Source organism: Typopeltis vanoorti, chromosome 15, assembly GCF_054136105.1.
Source record: "Typopeltis vanoorti isolate ZY-2024b chromosome 15, IOZ_Tvanoo_1.0, whole genome shotgun sequence".
Classification (NCBI taxonomy): domain Eukaryota; kingdom Metazoa; phylum Arthropoda; class Arachnida; order Uropygi; family Thelyphonidae; genus Typopeltis; species Typopeltis vanoorti.
Window position 1 is genome coordinate 88,230,163 of NC_143563.1, and position 23,842 is coordinate 88,254,004.

General features: G+C 34.7%; 1 long non-coding RNA gene across 1 annotated transcript in view; it reads right to left on the reverse strand.

Annotated features, from left to right (window-relative positions):
* Positions 1-2,555: 2,555 nt before the first annotated feature.
* LOC150098957 (uncharacterized) overlaps positions 2,556-23,842 on the reverse strand; it is a 118,610-nt gene continuing 97,323 nt past the window's right edge. The window contains exon 3 of the long non-coding RNA XR_016549468.1: positions 2,556-2,745. This is a non-coding gene — a long non-coding RNA (uncharacterized LOC150098957). The remainder of the gene's footprint in view (positions 2,746-23,842) is intronic.

Genomic DNA, 23,842 nt, shown 5'->3' on the forward strand with positions numbered 1-23,842 from the left:
TTTAAAGCAGTCAGAAAAGCCAGCCCATTACTTTAACAATCCAATCTCTAGTCACTTTACATAACTTTCCCTTTACAACTACTTGTTTCCTTTACTCTGTATTTCGGAAATAAGTCATTTGTCATGCTCAACAGATGCACGAGACATGTGGGCCTTCCTCAGTAGACAGCTGCATCCGTACGACAGCATTTCTAGGAGTAGTTCTCCAGTGCTTCCCATTCTGAGGTATTTACCATATCTGGTCTTGTTACTCATTGTCTTTTCTTTCACAGAACTAGCAATCGTCTTATGACAGTGTCAGATAAATAGGCTCTGGCTGAGTTAATAATTTATTTTTATAAGAGAGTAGGCCGTTTTCTGCACTTGCCCAATTTAGTTTAAAATAATGGACAATACATTTACACTATAGCAAGTTTCTTTTAACGATCAATAAAAAGATAAAGTTAGAAAATACATACACAAAATATATTCTGCTATTAATTCAAAAATTCAAATATTTGTGACTTACTTATCTGCATGAAAAAAACCAAAGTTCTAAACAATCACGTACTTGAACAAATACGCGACTATTGCTTCAGTAAATATAAAGATAATACTTACTTTTCAGAATTTATATTTTACATATTTTTAAACAGTTTGCTTATTTTTTTAAACAAACTCAATAATGGCTGATAAACTTAAGTTAATTAGATCATATCAAAGTATTTCTGCGTTCATTTTATTTTTTCTTGCATAATATAAATAACTACAGATATTAATTTATTAATTCCGTATGCAAAACATAACGTTTTGATATTGCTTTTAATTGTTTATATGACTTCTACTCAAGCTGTGAACAAACAGTACATTGGTATCGTAGGTGGACGGCTAAGGATTTTTAAAAATTATGAATTGTATATTTATATATGTGGTTTACCTATTTTTTTACGATATCTAGAAATCTTGCTCTAGGGACGAAACATGGATATTTTTAAGTTACTTCAAGCTTACAATAAACTTGAGGAACTTATATTTATGGTATAATTGCATTCTGGAAATCCAATTTGGAATATGCAGTGTAAACTGACTGATGAATGTGAGCCTCCTTTATCCATCTCATTGGCGGGTTAAAATTAGCTATAGCATTAAAAAAACCTTATGAATTGACCAGATCCAGGAATAAAGATGTGACTATAATCAGGGACAGATTTACCCATATGCTAGACAAACGACAGTTCAGAGTCTAACAATACAGAGACCTCTGTCTTAGTATAGATAATCCAAAATTTACTCAGTAGAGGGGGCCTCTTAAAAGTTATAGCTTAGGACCGCTACAACATTAAATCCGACCGGACTATGATATTCTTAGGCACGGGTGGTAGAGTACACCCAGGCTAACATCGTACGAGTGATATATTTTCATCACTGGTGAGCCAGCATAAATTGTTTTCAAGACCTGGTCATACGCAAATTTTGCTGGATGCAATGCCATAATGAATTGAAGCATGATAGGGCTCTATTTAAAGACATAAGTACACTCGTCATTGTCTTTGTCTCAAGAAACTATCTTGCCAGATACGCTCCTGAGAAAAACATATGATTAACTTCATATGAACATGTCACCAAACTACAAAGCATGACTTAGAAAAAATGGTCATTTTCGCTTCCATGAAATTTCTTATCGCTGTCTTTCACAACATTCCATCGATTTGATAGGATTCAAAAGGCATTGACATCGTGCTTGTTAATTGCCTGAAGTAGGGGACTACCATCATCACAAACGATTGCTATATATAAGAAAATGGAAAACCGTTCAAGCAATGAAGCGCATAAGGAGGGGAGAAATGAAAAAATAATAATAATAAATAAAAGCGGCTCATTATTAAAAGAGTATGATGGCCTGCACTTTTCGCGAGATATGAGCTGTATAATTAATAGGAAATTTAATCTTGCTCTCTCTCTCTCTCTCTATATATATATATATATACACACCGTTCTCTCCAAGGCTCGACTCCGGCAATTTTCTCAAAACAGATTCATCCGGAGAAGTATATTCACAAACAACCAGGACAGTATTGGAGACGGTAAAATCTGAACGAAGCAAAGCTCATTTATCATTAATTATTTAACAAATGACGGACGTGTTTAAGAATATTAATTAAATGGATGTATTTAATTCGAATTCCAAACATTGAAAAATAAAGCAGTAAAATAGGCTATCAAAAATAGCCTATAATTCAAAAACTTCTGAATTTGTTTTTTATTAAAGCCTTCAGCTAGTACAATAGATGAGATAAAAACATAAAAGGAACCTGAGCACTTTTCCTATTTATAACTGCCTAGAAAAATTGAGGACAGTAAGTACTTTGGAGATAATTAATCAATGTTGCGTTATCTTATACATGAACATCATAATCCAAGATGCCGCAAGGATGACTCATTGCAAACTTAATTTTAAACAGGCAGGTCGTTTTATAAATGTGTTTGACAGAGATGCTTGAATTAAAGAAAATGTAAGAAGTTAGCTATAATCAATGAGAATATGAAAGAATGACAGCTTACCTGTTCATAAAATTCAGATACTCATTTGCAGCATTGATTTTTTCTTCAACATAAATTTTATCTAGTTTCAAGTACTGAACCAGCATCAGTTTTAAGACTTTCTGGAAGCCGTCCAATCCGAACATGAAGACTTTCACTGCGAAGAAAGTTGACTGAGTAACGGGAAGAATGCCGAAACACTTTTATGATTTGGAATATGAGTACCTATTTTTCAAGAACATGGAAATAAGAAACGGTTTAGTATTAAGTACGATGAGACAATTCTTAGTTACAATTCAAATGCTTAATGTGTTCTCAGGTATAAATACGGAGCCTCATTACCATACTCAAATATTCAAAGACTATACTTGTATGTACAAATAAATAATAAATAAATAAATAAATATATATATATATATATATATATATATATATATATATGCTAAGGAACTTTTCTGCTTAAATATGAAATTTCTCACTGTACTACTACTTCTGATACACCCTGCCTACGAACTATATGACAATATACACTGCTTGCAAAGAAGACTGCCGACACCATAGTGTGATGAACAAACAGCCATTGTGCAAACCTTAATAAGATGCAGGACCTCCTTTCGCAGCGATGACTGAAGCAGTCCTAAGGAACATATTTTACACAACTGTAGGATAGAAATCAATGGGAAGTTTGGACCATTGTTAATGTAGGCACGTAATAAACTCCTTGACTGTTGTGGGACGAACATGCCTTGACAACCAACACTTCAGCTCATCCTATAGATGGTAAGTAGGGTTGAGATTGTAATCTGTGAAGGCTAGTCAAGTGTGGTGACTAGAATGCTCAGATACCTCTTGGAGTTCAATATTCATGGCAACACAAACAGAGGTACGAGGTCAAACTAGGAAAAACAAAATCATACTATCACAATTCCACCTCCGAATTTCATAGCTGGGTTACGTACTCTGGTAAGAGACGTTCACCAATCATCTGCCACACTCACATCTGTCCACCTGCTCAGTAGAGGAGGCTGTAGCGTAATTCGTTGCTCCATAACAAAGCTTTCCAAGCTTCCACGTCTCATTGTACACGCTCTTTGTACCAATGAAGACGACGCTGCATGTTAGTTCGCGCAATGTGGGGCTTTCATATTGCGGTTCTAATATGAAAACCCATGTTGTGAGCCTCTGTTCTGAATGTTTTTGTGTTGATTCGTGTTCCATTCGATGCTTGGAACTTCACATTCAGCGTGTCGGCCAACGAATGGCGGTTTTTATATATTATCCTTCGTAGCACTCTACGGTCACGTCCGGTCAGTAGGATAGAGTCCACTGCAAGTGCCACCCGCAGTGGCACTTGCAGGGAACTCCCTACACTTCCATCTCATTATAGTATCACTGATGGTTGACCTAGGATGGTTCAATTTGTCAACAATTTTCAGGCCTACCGATCAGGTAGGCCTGAAATATGGCATCCTATCATAACGTCTCTTTCAAACTCCGCTTCCCTTCTTGCAGCCATTCCACCCGGACACAGATGTAGTGACTTGGGAGCCTCACATTCCTGCAATATATGCTGGCCAGAAACACGTAACTCGTTACATAGGACAATGCACTTCGTCCATGGGGGTGTCAGTTGATTTCTTTTCAAGGAAAATGCAATGTTTATATAATGACTGCATCGCAATAAAGTGAATCACTAAGTCATTTAGAAAAATGATCTGAATACCTATGCATTTTAGACTACTATAACATCCATTATTCTCCGATTTTGACTATGAGAATAACAGCATTTTTGGAAAGTCATAAGATATAATATATTTAACTGTTTGATCTTTTAATACTTATAATTTCTCATTGATAGCAACTTTGGTGTATTTTTTCTCTTAGCCTTAAGTATATGCATTGTTTTCCCCAAGAGGACTTTTTTTTTCTGTAATCACCGTTTAACGCATTGATCATAAAATCAATTTGTTCAGCTAAATGTACAGAACTTCTCCTGAAATACGAAGTTTTTCTAATTGAAAGTGTTCTTTCATTTGTTCCTGTGTACGGCAAATCGTACACAGGAATAAATTTTGGTTGTAAACTATCGGGTAGGAAGATCTTCGTTCAGCATTAACTTCGTTACAGATCGGATACACTTTTTCCTTTTCCCAGTTTTTGTGGCAAGGATGGTTTTTGGAGGTTTTAACTCCAGATCAACGGTACAGTGAACGATACTTTTCTTTCCCTTCATCAATTACTACGTTTTAGTAGTACATTTCTTTGGGAACAGCATGCATACAGTTTCCAAATTTTAACTTGATTTCCCAAATGAAATTTAAGCAATATGTTAGTTTTTCTGTTTTCGTTACAGAAATGTCATTCTGCAGTAAATCACACAGAACAAAATTTCTCTGGAAATCTCACACATTGGTGTCCTTTTCCTCTGGATAACTGGGAAATAATATATAATCCTGTCAGCAGAAAATAATATAGTAATCATGAATAAACCTAAGGACTATACGAAACGGTTTACGTCGTAAATTAGAAATTCTGCTTCAACTAACTAAACAAATTATAAAAATTCGCTAAATAGAATTCACGTTTTCTTAATCTTCAGGAATTAAGAAGATATAGTTGAAAAAAGTTATAAGTAAAATAAAATGAAACATGTTATTACTGATCATCAATGTTGAACAAATTTCAAGTCAAATGGGCATGATTTACTTTACTTAGAAATGAAAGAAAATAAATGAAGCCATTAGAGGTCAACCAAAAACCTTGTTCAAGCTCCTTAGTAATTAAAAAATTCTCAATTTACACATGATTTCTTCATTAGCACTAAAACTACTTAGCAACCGGGAATCACAAAAAATGTAGATTAACTTATAATTTATTAATTAACTCTTCGCAAACGATAATTAGTCAATTATATACTAATATCACGAGAGATTTAAAATGGTTGATATAATAAAAAGTCATGTTTTTTAATGACCGTGTAATGTTTTTTGAATTCCAATGAGGACTGGTGTCAACTTAATACGGTTAATGTGAAATTCGATGACAAACTACCGTGAAAGAAGGGGACACAGAAGACAGGTTTGAAAGAAAAAAACAATTTGCGAGTTTTGTTTATAAAATATAACTTATTAGTGGAATATATTAATCTGTAGTTACAATTAATGCTAGATCATTAATTCTAATACTGGGTATTATTTTCTTGTCGTCAGAAAAAAATTAATTTCCAGCAAGAAATCTTCTGTTACAAATAAAGAATCTAATCTCAATTTTTTTTAAATTTAAGCTAAAATGTTTAGTTTAATTAAATAAAATCTTTCAGAATTCATTTAATAAAATATAAAGCAATACGTGAAAATGTTAATCAAACTGATTAGAAAGAAAGGCAACCATTTCAGCTACAGATATTATTATTGCACTTTCGAAACATCATTAACAAGATTCAATGATGTTTTATTTTCTATAGACAAAATGTTCAATGTCTACAATAAACACATAATGACTTTCTTTTTATCGAAAAAAATAAAATTAATAAATAAGGTAGCAAAAATATAATTTTATTTCATAGTAGTTTTGCAGTGGAATTTTAATGTGAAAATTACATTACTGAAAGCAGATCTACCTGAGTGATTTTTAATCCGGAAGGTTACTTTGAAATCAATCCAGACATTTGAACAGAAAAATCTAAAATTAAGCAAAACTGGTAGATAAGAGGCAACAGGCACAAAGAAAATTTTCTTATCCTCCTGATCAACGACAACTCCCTGCTGTAAAATTAGTTCCTCCTATATCATTTCTTCTCTCCTTCTACTTTGGAGTATTTAAAGTCGTTTATTTACCATGCGGGATTGGGTATGTTAGCCATGTAAATAACGTCAAGTGTAAACCTCCAAAACCCTTGTAGTGTTTTGGAGGTTTAGTGTTCCTTGTAGTGGTCCACACCAACAGATTATTTGTAATATTTTCAGTATTTAATTTTCACATTGGGCTACGTGGGTCAACAATTAAGTATTCTTCTTGGCAATTAAAAAAAGGTATTTTTTGTTTCCAGGACGTTTATCAACAGCCAGAAATCTATAAAATTACAAGTATATTTCAAAATATATTAACTTTGTTTAACTGTTACTGAATAATCAGAGAACATAATTATTTAATTTTCTATTAATGAGTAATTGCAGATGATAGTTAAATAATTTATGCCATAAAGAATTGTGAAAAAAATTTCAGAACTTTATTCTGAAAATCGTATATTTCTAAAATCGGCAGCAGTTATTTTTGTACTTGATATATTTACATCTGAACGGAAATTGAAACAAAAAAATGTCATTTTTTGAATCGACTTTTAAATGTCGATTATTGTCCATAAATGTCGATTTTTAAAATGTCATAAATCGATCAAGAAGGGAAGATATGAACAACTGAAATAATCACTTTTATGTATGTTTGTATATAAATAGATTCTCTTCAATTCCTTTCCCATAGTTCGGTGAGACATGGGTCGGAAACAGCTTTCATTAAATGCTTTGATCAATTTCTGCACACATTTAGAGGATCTCATTCCTCACAGACTGTTTTTGGACCACAGTTATATCTCTTACACAAGCAACGTGGGTTATTTTTCCACTGATTAAACACCCGAGATATCTCACCGTTTGAGCAACCAGTCAGCTCTGCTGTTTTCAAAATTGTGGCTCCAGCCAAACGGGCACCCATAATAAGCCCTTTATTTAACTCGTGAAGATCCTTTGTCTTTCCCGTTGTGATCAACACTGTTCACGATTACTGATCAGCCGCATTCATAAATAGTTGCCTACAACACGTGGTGATGCACGTGATCAAGTAGTTTGTATATACTCTTCGTAAGTGACGTTTGCATACATTTGCATAAAGGTTTCTGATTTAGTGGTTTATAACAAGCAAATAAAAATTATTGACCTTAGTGAAGAGAAAACGATCTTACTTGGACAGAATATCATGCGTGCAGTGTATTGAGAACAGACACAAAAAAAGGATAATGGACCCGAACAAGAAAAATAGAAAAATGGACCTGAACAAGAAAAACAGAAAAATGGACCTGAAAAATAGAAAAATGAACCTGAACAAGAAAAATAAATAAAAATTTACCTAAGATGTCGCTCAGGTAAATCTGGCGTTTACCTGAGTGACATCTAGTGATTAGCAGGAAGGTTAAGTGTTAATAAGTTTTCATTATAAGGTATAAAAACAGGCCAGGCGACACCCCATGATGAAGAACGTGAAATTAGCATTAGAAAAGTTCGTGAGAAAATGAATTTGGGCTGGTTGGATAAAACTTTGATCCTTTACAGAGGACAGCATGGTTTGTTAAAGTAAAAGTCGAAGTAACAGCCGAAAGCATCCATCACCGAATACCTAACGATAACGTGTCCTACGGAACTTTGAGGAAAATAACGGTGGGACTAAGGAAGAAATAATAATATAAACATGCAAGCAAGAAAAGCTTACCTTTTAAATATGAAATTTTGCAGCTGGTAACTGGAGGAGGTAGAACTTGGGATCACTTCGAAGTTAAGTAAGGATGTAGTCAGAAGTATGTAAGGTTCCGTTTTTTGTTTTTTTTTTCATGGCGTGTGACGAGTGAATGAAATAAACTGCTAGTAAATTCATGAGCGAAGTTTCAATTCGTGTTTTCAGGGAGAAGTACTAAGACAATTCATGATCTTTTCGGGATATTCGTAGAAGAGTTTCTGACTCCTTCTAGGTACTTATATAATAATAATAATAATAAGTTAATATTTTTTTTTATTTATTAGTAATATTACTACCTACAAAGTTAACAAAACATTGTTTTTTTCCCCATGAAAAACCGTAATTCATTTGAAAAGGAAATTACGGGTTTAGAAAATAGAGGTTGCAATAGGAGAAGAATTATAAAAACCAAACAAATATAAGTATTTAGAGTTGTGTTCAAAAATATTTCATTCGAGAAGAACATATTAATATCGTATTAAAAGTTACAAACCAAATGGCTTCATCTCCCTGTAACAGACTGGTGGAGATAAGTTACAATGTAAATTAAAGCTCATAGCTAATTAACTGACCAGACTGCTATTAATAAATTAAAGGAGACTGACCACATTCCTATAACTCCGAGATTACGTTTTGGACTGAATACAGCATAAAATTCTTCCATTTTGTAACGGCTCAACATGGCAGCAACATCCAGTAGTGATCAACCACTGTTATTTCTTTCAACCCAGGCTGTGCCAACAGATTATACAAAACATCCTTTAGAAAATCTAATAAAGAGACAGGATGTGGCCCATCATTAAATTTCAATTAAAACGCTCGCGTGATTAATTAACTTCTAATTACCGTCCCGAAGAATGCCAGATAGTTGATTTTCTTCAAGTGGAAAGCCATCCTATCTTTGAACTTTGCGATCTAACTAAAAGGATAATGGACCTGAACAAGAAAAATAGATGGCGTTTATCTGAGCGACATCTAGTGATCAGTAGGAAGGATAAGTGTTAATAAGTTTTCATTATATTTTACATGAAAGTATGAAGGTAATATTAAACCTTTTTAATCATTAATGTTGATCAATTATGTAATTTGCTTAAATCAAATCTCTGTCTCTCTCTCTCTGGTAATTAATACTACTTCGGACAAAAGGATAATTTTCATTAGACTTAATTTTCACTAAGTTACAAACTTTTTGCACGAGGGAAATTATGTCAAGTAATTATTAACAAACAATTCGCCTGCATTTGTAGCTCAGTTAACAAAGTTACTTGTTTACCGCAAAGACTGTTCAAAATCCAGGTTTGTTTGAAAACGTCCGCAATGTAATATTACTGATATTACTTGCGTTTATAAGACTTGCCTTTGAAAATGATGAATACCATCTAAATGCATTCACAAACACTTATGCTACAGTGAGATTCGAACCTTCTGCCTGTAGATTGGTGTGTGTGTGTGTGTGTGTGTGTGTGTGTGTGTGTGTGTGTGTGTGTGTGTGTGTGTGTGTGTGTTTATCAGCTACATTGACTCGGTATGTAGATATTACTGATTGAATTCCGAGAATTAGAAAAAAAAAATTATTTAATTTGTTTTTCTAATTATGTTTACAATATGTTTCGTCGGAATGCCGACTTCTTCAGGAGTGAGAACATTAAAAGCAAAAAAAAAAAAAAAAACACCGTAAAGAAACATTGTACCACTACAATAACAGACAATGAACTAGAATTAAGTTTGAACTGAAGCTAGCTACAGTCCGCGCTAAAGTTCTGTTGTTAGGCATATGTGAGCTTGTGACTTCACGAGTGCGCCAGTATCTGATAGCAGAGCTATGTGAGTCTGGCAAACTATAACTAAGGTTACTGTTTATGTGAGAGGAGTCTAGGATAATTTCTTTGGATTCAACTATGCGGCGTTCTACTTCATCGTGGCATATATAAATGTTTGATGTTGTATTCCAGTCTATTTCGTGTTGGCAGCCTTCATTATCATTAACAGGCTCACAACCATCTTCAGTTTCCAGGCGTACATAAAATCACATGTGACTGTGGGAAGCCATATTGTGGTCAAACTGAGAATCCGTCCTCCTGCGTCTTGAAGAACATAGTTTATAGTAGAACCAGAGGAAGCGCCCTCTCAAGGCATGTCCTGTTCTCAGTGAACACAAATAATGATGTGAAAGAGCAAAGAATTTGATGCACGTTTTGTTTTTAACACTAGGAATAAATGCTTTCTCTTTGGTATGCATTCCAAACAGATGTCATCGAAATAGTCTATTAGTTTTCAATGACAGACGCGGTTCAACATCAAAAAACCTATGAACGGATTGTTTTAGTTAAATGCCCTTAGGAGTAGATTCCCTTATATTAAAGGAGTATGATCGCTTCCCCACGAAATTGTTCTTTATCTAAAAAGACTCTTTCACAGGCAAAGTACAGTACGCCGAGATTGTGAGTCTGTTTTCTTTGTGCTGTCCGCACTTGATCCCATGTGATTTGTTCCGGGCTATGAATTGTAGTTCAAAATATGGAGGCCTGAAAATGATCCACAGTTACAGACTGATAATCACTAAGAATGACTTCCAGCGTTGCTTCCACCAATACAGAAACGACAGAATTGGTATAAAGCAAGTAAAATACTTTGAATGGTACGACACTGACTCCTCCTACAGCTAATTTGTCAGCCCTTCCGAAACATTTAGGAAGTACATCGTATAAGGTTGAGTTTAGTATCCTACATCAATTGCACAGCTTGGTTTCAAGAGGTCAACTACTGTCGCAATGGTTTTGAAAGCAGTTTTGGCAGAGGTGTGTTAGGGACATTCGTTTTGAAACACCCAGATTTGTAAACATATAGAATGAAGGCATTTGTTCCCGATATCATATTTGGATTAGGGGAAATCAATAAAATGTGCATGAAGAAGCAGTTCGGTTGAGAACTAAATTTAATCCTGCGTCAAGAAAAGTCGGAAAAGGTTAGAGCCCGAAATAGCATAGGGTGGACTTTCCTATCGGTGTGCGATCCTCTATTCATTCCATTAAAAAACAAGATTTGACACTAGTGTGTGTCATTCTACTTACTCAACGGACTTGTCTCAGCACTCTGAGAAAAAAAAAACACTTCAGGAAAAAAATTATTTGTCCCTTATCTAAGATGCAAGCGATGTGAAAATATGCACTATAAAAATCAGATGTTTGAAACAGTAAAGGGTTAACCATACTCCAAATTTCAACAGGAGCAATTGATATATTCAAAATGAAAGGGTGTTAAATAACACAAATAGTAATTCATTTAAACAAGTGTGAGAACATTTAAACACAACTCGATCTACCCTTTTTAATATCCTTAATGGATGCAAGAAGGGAACTAACGGAGTTTGATCATGATCACATTTGGACAATTATGCTTTTGTACAACATCCACATTTTTATTTCTTCAAGAAACGCATTTTTCTGGACACAAAAACATCAAAGAATTCTCGGCTCACTATCATTTTCCTCTTTTCTCTTTCTATGGTTTCGGCAGCCCTAGAAGTAAGGGAGTGGGAATATTAATCAGACTTCCAATTTTAGGAAATTTTATAACGTACAAAAAGATACATAAAGCAGAGTGTTAGCGGTGGATTGGAGGTATGTCCATCAGACGATATGGCTGCTAACAGTATAAGCACCCAGCGGTCACACAACTCGATCTACCCTTTTTAATACCCTTAAAAATTACTGTTACAGAGCAGAGGACACCATCGCTGCCAGACTTGAACCGTACAGAGGACAGGGCGATAAACAAAATCAACGGAAATCCTGAGGGTGGGAAATAAGGCTTAGTAATACTTAGATCTATTATTTCAGAACACCAACTTCTTGATATATGGAGCATCAGAAATCCATATATGTGCGCAGCCAAATGGTTCAGCAAGCAGACAGGCACGAGGATAGATAGCGTGTACGTTTCATCTAACCGACATGAACAAGTTACTGATATAAGGCATATTTTTCTGCCTGACCAGATTCAAGAGTCGGATCATCGTATGGTGCTTCTAAAATTAAATCCAGCAGGTACTGCGAATAGTACACCCGGATCGGGGAGATTGAAACTCTGACATCTTGTGACTTTCACGAAAAACTACAACAATCTTATGATCGCTATTTGCATATGAACTGGAGGTGGTAAAACAGGCGTGGCTTCAAATCGGCTGTAAAGAAAAATTTCAAGGACTGGGAAGCAGAGAGAATATTTCAACAGTAAGAGAAACTCCGCAGGCTCTGCAAGGAACTAAGGTGGCACATGAACAATAAAAAGCAAGGAGTATCCTATCTTGGTATCAATCGCGAAAAGAAAACCTAGCTGGTGAACAAATATTTCAAGGTCAGGGTTAAATTTTTAGACATTTTAGAAGCATTTTAAAGAAGTTTTCACAGGCAAACAAACTTTCTTTCAACTGGAGACACTAAATCATCCATTACATCTTCACGTCTTACAGGATGCCAAAACAGTGGAAAAGGAGCTCAAGCAAGCTCTTAAGGAGTGCAAGAATATGAAAGTGGGCGGACCAGATGGCCGTAGAGTAGAATTCTTTAACTCAACGTGGACGTTTGTGCCACCGATATATTGACTCTTTTTAATCGTATCTTGCAGACGGGATGCATGTCTTCGGAATTCTTTAAAAGTTATACCTTATTTATACAAAAAAAAAAAAAAAAACAAGAGGAAGAAATCTCGCAGTCATATGAAATTGGCGCCCAATCTCGCTAATTAATGTTGAGTGAAAGTTATTAACAGAGATTATAAATAACTGGATCAAGATCTCTATACCTCGTGTAATTACCAGCACTCAAACGTATGGCTTTCCCGGTAGAGAAATGACTTTCAACCTCTTTATTCTACGAGACGTAATACAACTTTCCAAAATAAGAATTACTCTTTAGTGATTGTCGCAGTTGATCTGGAGAAAGCCTTTGATAGTGTTTGACATATATATTTTACTCCACGTTGTAGAACTGGCGGGAGTAGGCCGACTTTACAGCAACTTATTAAAAATATTTACGAGGAAGCTCAGACTAGCCGATTAATTAATGGCCATATGCCAAATTCTAAGTAAAGGAGTTAGCAAGGATGTCTACTGAACCCAATCCTATTCGCATTAGCAGTGTAACCTTTGATGATGTAGATCAACAAAACTTTTGAAATAAAAAGGATTCCTTTACCAACTACACTAGTGGACTCCAAAATCAATTGTCTATGCTGAAGATATACTTTGCACATTGAGAGATCATTATTCTATTGCTACCTTTATCATCCAGCAAATAAAGGAAGCGCTGGACTGCTAGTATTACAGTATCGTTATATTACAAATGTTATCCGAATAATAAAGAAAGTTTGTCCTCTGACCATCCAAGCAAATAGGCCATGTAATATCTGTTAAGTATTTTACTGCCTCTTTTTGGTTCCCACAACTATGTAGGACCTCGTGCTGAAACCGAACCACATTATTACCAGAAAATCTGTACAATGATAAAAACAAACCTCAGAAAGAGGTATCAGCATAATCAGTGCTAAAGAAAAAGACAGATAATGGATAATTGTTGACGATGACAACCATCAGCCGCTTGTTTTAGAAGCTGATGGGGATCTTTCATCCGAAATATTCTTCATTTTTCGGAAAGATAAAATGAAGAATAAATAAGTAATGATTTAAAACCAGTTACTGGATGTAGAATAATACATCAGTGATGTATTCGCACATGCTCTTTCAGGGAACTGAAGGAGTTTGAAAGAGACATTGTGATAGGATGATATGTTGCAAGCCTATCTGTCAAATTGTTGACAAACTGGACCATCCCAGGTGAACAATCAGTGATACCATACTGAAATGGAAGCGCAGGGATTCCACTGCAAGTGCCACCTACAGTTGATGACCCAATATTCACCACACGTGACCTTAGGTGTAACGAAGGAGAATGTGAAATTCGCCATTCGTCGACCGGCATGCTGAATGCCAAGTTATGGGCATGGACTGGAACATGCACCTGCAAACAACATTCAAAACTGAGGCTCACAACATTAGTTTCCATAATAGGACCGCAATACCAAGCCTCACATTACCTGAACCAATGTCCTCTTCCGTAGTGCCAACAGAGTGTACAGTGGAACGTGGAAGCTTGGAAAACTGTGTTATGAAGCGACAAATCACACTACACCCCTCTACCGAGCAGGTTGACGGTTGCGGTATGTGCCGGATACCCGGTGAACATTTGTAACTAGAATGCGTAAACTCAACTATGAAAGTCAGAGGTTTGGGGGTGATGGTATAGTCCTGTTTTCCTGGTTTGGCTTAGGACTTCTCTTTGTAGTGCCAGGAACACTGAACTCCGAGTAGTATCTGAACATTATGGACAATGCAATGCTTCCTGCTTTGTAGCGTTTCTATGGAACTGACCATTGCCACCTTCAGCAAGACAATGCACAGTGTCCACAAACTACGTTATAACTACGTGCTTCGTGGACATGAACGTCTCCACACTTGACTGGTTTCCACACAGCCCTAAACTCAATCCCATTGAACATCTGTGGGATGAACTGAAGCAGCGAGTGAGGTCAAGGGAGGTTCGCCCAACAACAATTAAAGATCTCATTACATGCCTGCAGGGAGAATGGTCCAATATTCCCATTGATCTCTATTGTATGGGTATGGAAAACATTCCCCATAGGATTGTTGCAGTCATCACAGCAAGCGAAAGCAGGTTCTACATCTTATTAAGATGGGCATCATGGCTGTTTGTTTTTCACACTATGATGTTTGTTGACTTCTTTCCAAGCAGTATATATATATATATATATATACTCAGGATCAAGAATATATATATATATATATATATATATATATATATATATATATATATATATATATATATATATATATATATATATATATATATATATATATATATATATATATATATATATATATATATATAAATATATATTATATATATATATACTTGATCTTCTACTCGGTTGTAATGATACATTTTAAAGAATAAATTTTAAATGCGAGATAAAATATTAAATTTTAATGATAATGATACAACTCGTTTCAGCCTTTACAGCCTTCTTCAGGTATACACTAAAGGTAGAACACAATAATAAAAAACTGAAGTTACAAAAAACTGAGAATTACAGGCAAAAAATGCAATACAATACATGATTGACACAAAAACGTTGTGTTTTTCCAGTTATTCTAACTAACGTGCTATTGTTTGCTGCATGCATGCTTTCAGGTTCTCGTGAGCGCCAGTATTGAACAACTCCAGTATGGCTATTAGGGATGTTATAACTCAAATTGCTGTTCAAATGTTCAGGATTAAGCAGGATTTTTGTGGACACCACGATTTTCCTTTCAAACTCATCACTACAGCGAAAAATGTTTTCGGATTTATCCCAGCAAACTGAGTGACTCCGTAGATCGTCATGAGGGTTATTAGAGAAAAGAACATGGCTGGATAGCGCAGATGCATGTGATCTCTTATAGGAGATGTCTCTCTTATGCTCCTCAATACGCAGTTCAACAGATTTATTAGTCTGTCCAAAATAAGGAATATTACAGTAGCACTTGTAAACACCTGAAATATTCAGGTGTTTACAAGTTATGGTGCGACTGTAAAAGGCTGAAACTAGTTGTATCATTATCATTAAAATTTAATATTTTATCTCGGTTTAAAGTCATTTAAAATTTATTCTTTAAAAAAAAAAAAAAAATATATATATATATATATATATATATATACACACCCTCTGTCCAAAAAGAAACCGAACTTTTCGAACATAGAAGAAACTAGTGGAGCCACCTTGTCGAAAGCGGCAACCTTCATTAGTGTTGTGTCAACTGTTTATGACATTTGTTTCATTAGAAGCCAAGAGTGACGGTGTGTTTTGACGAACGGTCGTAAAATGAGTTTCAAACAGAGAGAGCTGCGATTAACTTTTGTGTTAAACTTGGTAAACGTTTTACCGAAACGCATCAAATGCTTCAAAAAAGCATATGATGATGAATGCTTATGCCGTACTCAAGTTTACGAGTGATTTAAGCGATTTCAATTTGGTTGTGAGACGCTTGAGGACGACGAAAAGCCAGACCGTCCAAAAATAAACTTAGCGAAGTTAACATCCAAAAAGTGCGTGATTTCATCAAAGAAAACCCGAAATCGTCCGTGAGATTGATTGAAGATGAATTGGGAATTCCAAAATCAACTGTGCACAACATTTTGACCGAGAGTTTGGGCCTTCGTGAATTGAATTCGCGATTTGTTCCCCACAAATTGACCGACGACCAAAAAATGTATCGAATTTGCAAGGACTTCATTAAAACCGCTCGTAAGAACTCAAACTTCCCAGAAAGGATCGTTACTGGTGACGAAATGTGGTGTTTTGAGTATGAGCCCGAAACAAAGCGCCAGAGTGCTGAGTGGAGACCACCAGAAGAGGGGCATCCGAAAAAAAGTCGCTTGGAAAAGTCAAAAGTAAAGACGATGCTGATTTGTTTCTACGATTCCAAGGGCATTATCCACAAAGAATTCGTTCTGCCTGGCCAAACGATCAATGGTGAGTTTTATCTCGAAGTTTTGAACTTGGTCGCGTAGGGCATGAATATCGTGACGACCGACAGTTAGTCAAAACACACTATCACTCGACTTCAAATGAAACAAATGGCATAAACAGTTGACACAACACTAATGTAGGTTGCCGCTTTCGACAACAAAAAGATACAACAGTTGGAACCACTAGTTTCTTTTATTTTCGAAAAGTTAGGTTTCGTTTTGGACAGAGGGTGTGTGTGTGCGTATGTGTGTGTGTGTGTGTGTGTGTGTGTATATATATATATATATATATATATATATATATATATATATATATATATATATATATATATATATATATATATATATATATATATATATATATATATGTGTATATATATATATATATATATATATATATACACACATCAGAAAAAAAGTCGCTTGGACAAGTCAAAAGTAAAGACAATCATGATTTGTTTCTACGATTCCAAGTGCATTATCCAAAAAGAACTGTGGATAATGCCCTTGGAACCGTTATATATATGCCCTTGGAACCGTTCATATATATATATATATATATATGTATGTATGAACAGTTACTTCTCTTTTGTCTTATACAATTGACTTTGGGACAAAACAAAAAAAAAACACTATGTAAAATATTCCTAGATTTTTATTGGTATCGCGTGTTATTAACACCCAAAAGAATTTTGCAGTTTCTCCACAAACAATTATTTATGAATAATAAGCTCTATCGTGAATAGGAATTTATTTTTATTCTCATAATAAATTATAAAGCCTAATACTTCTGTCAAAAACCAGATCTGCACTCACATCAACATTCCACCTCTTTCTTGTTCTAAATTATTTTTCTTAGACCATTATCTATTTCCCACCACAGTTCCTAACATTGAATATCTTGTCTACGTCTTTCAAAGATGTTTGTCATTCACTCCTTTCCAACTTACTGCAGAACATTTCTTTACAGACATGGCCTTCCTATTAAATGAGAATTAAACCGTTGTTATGCTATATTTCATCTTTAGCTGTGAAGTTAATCCATAGGAATTGTCTGTTTCCTATTTTGCAACATAAAAGCGGTTTGGCAGTCTCATCAGAAGTTCTTCAGTTCAAGGGATACTAAAGAGTACAATCAGAAAACATAAAGATAAAACAATAAAACTTGTCACATTTAATGGTATATATATTCACTATCGAGAAATGTATTAGAAATGTTTCCGTATGGGAAGAAATTTCGAATGAGTGCAAAATGCTGGGTCCCATTGAAGCAATAAAATATAGTTCTTTTTTATTATATTTTTAATGATCTCGAACGAAATGTATGTGATTTATGCAGAACAACCAAATCTTCCAAAAGGAATATATATTTCTGAGAATTTTCCCATTAATAATAAAAAATGGTGCAGCCAGGTCGATTAAAATTCAGATCTTGTACACATTTACTTATAAGGCAACATTCTGTGTTTTTATTCAAAATATAGCAGCCGAAAGATGATATATTACCAGCTTTGATGTGATATCTCGTTAATGATTCAAACAATGAAGCCTTAATACTAATAAGTAGAAAAATTTCTCCGTATATTACTGAAAACCCATCAAAACACAGGATCAAGCGCGATATGACATTTGCCCTTCAGTTGGAGACATTTGGGTTCGAATATCGCCTAAACACGAGAAACCTTTATCCGTTTTTCGAATGAACGTGATGAATGTCTAACGAGGTGCGTGCAAGGTTCTTTCTTTCTTTCTTTCTCTCTCTCTCTCTCTCTCACTTCCAAACTGGATGGCGAACATGTTTGCTATATATTTGAATATATATATATTAATATTCACACCCATATATATATATATATATATATATATATATATATGGGTGTGAAATAGATGGGTGTGATGTAGAGTAGCTTATGCAAACCGCGCTACAAATTTCACAGGAATTTGACGCATCATTGCATTTTTATCGATGATTGAAAGGTTGAAGACTGCATAGCGCATCAGAGCTCATTTTAATTCATTCAATAAAATTAATTGTAGGATGACTTTAAATACTCTAATTTATCAATTGATTGTAACCAAATCTGCGATCTGCGTAGATTAGATGACAATGCGTTAAACAGGAGTTGTGAAATAGAGAAGTATCTCATGTATTGAGTTTTTGTCTCTTTGTGCTTGCTCAGTGTATATGGAAGAGGAAGAACTTACCTACATCAACTACAATCATACAATCCGCAAAAGCTCTGGCAGAAAACATAACATTCAGTAGGTTTTTCAATTGTTTTCCATCGTAAATATTGGCAAAAAGTTATAAATTATTTATAGAAAATTATATATTAAATTTTTGTCTATATCGGTGTTCTAAATACGCCAGATCACACCTCAAGCACGGAAAACAGATGAAACTGAGAAAACAAAAACGGAAACGCATGACAAATGACAACGTTCAATTGGATTGGATTGGTTGACACAATAACCAATCACAACCACTGATTTCTGGGTGCTATTGTCTCAGCGCACACTCTTCCTCGCCTTCTGGGTGGTTTAACACCACTGGAACGCTAAGAATTTGACCAGCTGCGTCATCTGTTACTCCTGTTCAAAGGGCTCAAAAGTGTCTGTATTTTGATCGTACAGCCAGGTTATTAACGAGAATGGTATATGCAATGTTTATGCGTCGAAAAGTGACTTGTTTGTGAAGTATTATTATATTCTGTTTAATTATAGGAATCTCGCGAAGCCAGGAAACCATTAGGGGAGTCTTAAACAGGAATAAATGCAAAAATGTGATATTGGTGATACTGCTATTGGGTGTGTACCTCATACCTATCGCACTCTGAATATACACCCTTGATATATATATCGTCTTCTAAAAGGGATTCTAATCCAAGTCTTTTGCCAAAGACTTCGTTAAAACAAAAGATTATCTATGTTAATCACTAAATTCGAAAATGGCAGTCTTCGCTCTTATCATTAAAATGTAAATGTACAAATTCTAGAGAGACATTTATAGCTGCTAAGCCTATCTGACAAGAAGAACACCCACACTTTACGGACATAAGAAAAAAACGCAAGAAAAAAAAAGGAACATAGGGAAAAAAATGCACAGCGAAATGCCAAGTGAAAAGTATCAGAAAACTCCCACTTGTTGAAAGTATGTGATCTGAATACCGCTCTGAAGTATTAATGAGGAAATCCGCTTACTCACATTTCAAGACTATATATATCCGAACAATACTTGTTCTATGTGTAACAATAATATATTTATTTCAGTCTGAATAGAATTACAGGTTTCTCTTTTTTTTAACCTTGTAAGTCTTTGATCTCTCAACTGTAACACAAACATTATGTTGCAGTAAAATAATCAAGGGTAGAAGGAATTTTAAAATCTAAGAATGAGCAACCACGATTTTGTCTCAGGTTTTTTTTCGACAATAAAAGTAGACATACCAATCCGGAAAGATACACTCAATTGATAATACAAATTGTCTAGACATCTGACTGGAGTTTTACAACTCATTTAATCAATTGGAACCACATTCTAAGATCTGTCTGCTAAAATATTTTTCAACGGTTTTTCATTTCTTTTCGATCTGTGATGAAAACGATTTTAAATTTTGTCAGCTTGAATTCAGAAATACGTGTAGACTGTGAAGCATCCGTTTGAGTAGTTTCTCTTGGAGCTTTTTTTTTTTTTTCTCTTCACTGAACTACTAGATCACACTTTTTCCTATTAATTTATTCACGGGATACGTCCGCATCCATAGCAACGCGCAATGGCAACAGTGACCTTCACGTTTCACGCATCATCGTCAAGACTAATAATGGTCTACTTGCGCAAGGTAAATCCAATGCACAAGACTCAGCCAGTGGAGGTCAGCTGAATATGTCACTCACATCCCAAAGAAACAGAATTTGGCTTTGATGCAAAGCGAACCACGAACAGCGATTAGCAAGAATTCATTTTAATCTTTTTAATTAGGATTAAAAGAAAGAAGATGCGGTTCTTCATAATCACGTAACAGTAGCTAAGACTATTTATTATACTAGTGAAAAAACAAGCTTATTCTTTGGTCGGTTTGTCTGTTTAGTGGAAGGTAAAATCAGAGACTACAGAAGAGAAAATCCTTCTGCCGTTGCATAAGGTCCGATAACTGGCATTTAGCGAAAAAGTTCTTTAAACAATCATCATATTCTAGAATAAAATTCGAAATCGCATCTATCCAACAGAACACACACACACATACACACACTTTAGTCTACTCTTGTACAGGAAAAATCCCATGATTCTTTCTTTCACGACTGAACCAGTTCATCTACTCGTTAAATATTATAACCTTCTCTCCTATAATACGCCCTGCACAACTGCCATCAATTCAAAATGGAAGAAATGGTGGATGGTAAAAAAAAAATAACCTTCTAATAGCAGTATAGTGAAAGACTGTCAGTAGCATTTAATAAGCATAACCATTATTCATCACTGACAACGATTATTGTTGGTGGTTCGCTTTTATCTGGTATTTCTAAAGCTTTTAATTTATTATATTATACCCACTGAGAAAGCCACTCTTCCTTTTTCACTCATATTTAGAAAACAGGCGCGTGGAGAAGGGGAAGAACTAACTACAAAGCCATCAGCAAATGATGTATACCAAATGTTGTTATGAAACTGTCATGAAACATAGCAGCTCTCTTTCAAGACAATGATCTCAATAAGAAATTATTAGGTAACAGTGTATACTAAAACATATATAGTAGTTACGTTTATATAATTTTAAGTGCATTATTAAATAAGAATATGCTAACGCTGGTAATTTATCTATTGATTATAAAACAAGAGGGGATAAATATTAAATACCAGAATTTTATTTTATTTATTTATTTTTGTTGGGGTGTTGTGTGTGCTTACTAAAACAGCTAAGGTTATGAGTAAACTCAAGAGGAAATCCCATTACAACACATAATCTTATAAATAAAAAAATCGCCGAGTTTCTACAGCCTTTTTTAGAATATCCAGGGGACGGGTTCTCCTATACTACAAAAATGCTCAAGTCAAGTAAGTTGAGGAGACTATCACAAGACACGATTTTATCACATTTTATTCCATTCATATAACATAACGGGATACATTTAATCACGAGGAAAATGGACTTTGCCCCGTGACTTTTCTTTAACTTTACTAGTAAGAATAAGAAGATGTTCATCACAGGTTGGCCATCAGCATTTATAACTATTATAATAAGAAGAAATTCATTTTAAATAATTAATTCAAATATAATTAATAATTCATTTGAACCATGAAACTGTCACCCTAAGCTTTACGTAAGGTGCATCTAGTATGCTGGAAATAACTTTTTTTAAACGTTTGTGCGAAAGCAGATAATTCTCTCTCTTGTTCAGTAAACGTAAGTTATAAACCTATACGTGTTTTTTTCTTATAAATCTAATTTTCATAACGATAGCGTAGTCAATCTTCTTTCCACAAATAGGATGATGTTCTCCTGCCTGTTTGTTTATTTCTCAGGAAGAAAAGCCGTAACCTTCGAAAAGTCATCATAAACGTTCCTCGATTCCTATATGAGATTCAAATAACGGTCTTTTTTATCTGAGGGATCTTCACTAACGAATTCTTCTGGCGTATAAATATTCTTTTTTGTTTGTTTTAATGTGAATCCTATCCTTCCTTCCAAAGGTTTCAAATCTATCATACACTATTACCGTGGATTAGCAAATAGTTAGATAATCCGGAAATAACCTAGAGACCAAACATAAATTTCTTTTTTCTCGAACTCCGTTTAGCCTCCAGTTCTCACACCAGATGATCGAAGCTCATATACCTAAAGACATCCAGAACCATCCATTTCCCCTTCCCAAGTAGTATTCGATGTGTAGACCTACTAAATTACAGAGCGGACTCATCCTGCAGGGCTACAAATATTTTGTAACTTATATAAATTAAAATTGAATCTTGCTCTTATGACAGTTTCAAAGGTAGATTAAAAATATCACGATATTTAAATACTTTTTTCTAATTTAAAATATTTTAATATATGATACATTGAAATCACGATGACAGTATCAAACTTTAAATTACATGCAGGCGATAGCATACTAAATTCACTCAAAGTAAAAAAAAATATTAGGTAGTTTCGTACGTACCACCATTTACATCCTGGTGGGGGATGAACAATATGTATGACCCACTGGCATTAATATACATAATGTATGGATATCAATGGGTTGTTCAGAAGTATGGCCGAAGCAAATAAAACCTGTGTTATGTCTATTAATTGGGTATGTTCTTCTGGCCGGTGTCTAGTTTGTGAGATGAGGATATTTTTGTTGGTTTGGAATGACAGCCAAAGCAACTAAAGCTTAGATATCAGTGTTTTAACTGATTTTGTTCATCTGCATGGTTTTGACTTGTTTCGGGGTTGGAAAAGCCGTTTCAAATCAGTAAGAGACCGATGTATGATCAGTATGTACGTTGAATCGCACTTATATAGGATGAAAGTACACTGCAAAAGTATTAGTTCTAAAAGTGTGATGAGATGTAGATATTTGAAGGTGCTCATAACCAGGCTGGGTTACACTAACAATGGTAAACAAGCCAAAGGACACTGTCAATAAGTAGATGGGCGATGGGTAGGTTAAACTATTTGCAAAGGACATTTTCCATTAAAAAAGTCTTTCTATCAAGATTACAGAAGTTTTAACGGATTCCTAATAGTCCTTATATTTTTACTTCTCAAACGAGATATTTTTATCTTCTGAACTCAGTTATCGCTGTGGTATTTTAAAATCATAACATAAATCAGTAATCGGATTATGTTTGTATTCAACAATATTTTGCAGATTTGGTGTTTATATTTACTAAAATGAAACATGTTTATTGGTCCTAATTATTTGGCTATTTAAATTGTTGAATCCTACTCCGGATCCTAAGCGCACGCAGTGATACTTAAAACAACCATAAATTGCGGCAAAAGTGACATGAATCAGAATTCATTATCGATTCTTTGGGAAGTTTTTCATGTTTGTTCAGATGGCTGTGAAAAAGGTTATTTTACTTACCCCGATTATCTTCCCGATAGTTTTGCTTGCAGGCAATGTGTTCGTGAACTTGGAAGCGCAATGCGGTTCGGTATAGATTCCACAAATTTCACTGATTGATTTTCCCTTTCAGTCATTTCCGACCTTAGATGACTTTGTAGGCATTGCCCACACAGTATTCC